General features: G+C 65.4%; 1 protein-coding gene across 1 annotated transcript in view; it reads right to left on the bottom strand.

Annotated features, from left to right (window-relative positions):
* Positions 1-312, bottom strand: part of LDLRAD4 (low density lipoprotein receptor class A domain containing 4) — a 335,092-nt gene extending 334,780 nt beyond the window's left edge. The window contains exon 1 of the mRNA XM_014540290.1: positions 241-312. The gene's annotated coding sequence lies outside the window, so the exon portion shown is untranslated. The remainder of the gene's footprint in view (positions 1-240) is intronic.
* Positions 313-318: the final 6 nt, after the last annotated feature.

The raw sequence follows: 318 nt of genomic DNA, 5'->3' as shown, positions 1-318 counted from the left end.
TGCCGGCTCCCGCCTCCTTTTCTTTCCGCAAACTCCCCCGCAAGGTCCTGCACAACGTTCCCGCTTCGCTCTGACCTCCAGTCCCCCGACCCGGAGGCCCAAGGGAGCCAAGACCTCAGTTTGAGCGGCCACCCTCCCAAAGACGCCGGCCTCCTGGTGCAGAATTAAGTCCTGCAACCGCAGGACAAGCCGCGCCGGGGAACCGGGAAATAGAAAACGGGGTGGGGGTCGGCAGTGTACCTTCAGCAAAGCACCCCCGTCCCCACAACCGGGGTGGCCTCCGTGCCCACCGGAGACACTGCCTCGCAGACTTCGGGC

This window comes from Myotis brandtii, unplaced genomic scaffold (assembly GCF_000412655.1).
Source record: "Myotis brandtii unplaced genomic scaffold, ASM41265v1 scaffold240, whole genome shotgun sequence".
NCBI lineage: Eukaryota > Metazoa > Chordata > Mammalia > Chiroptera > Vespertilionidae > Myotis > Myotis brandtii.
The sequence above is the reverse complement of the archived record's forward strand: the minus strand, read 5'-3'. Positions and strand labels throughout refer to the sequence as shown.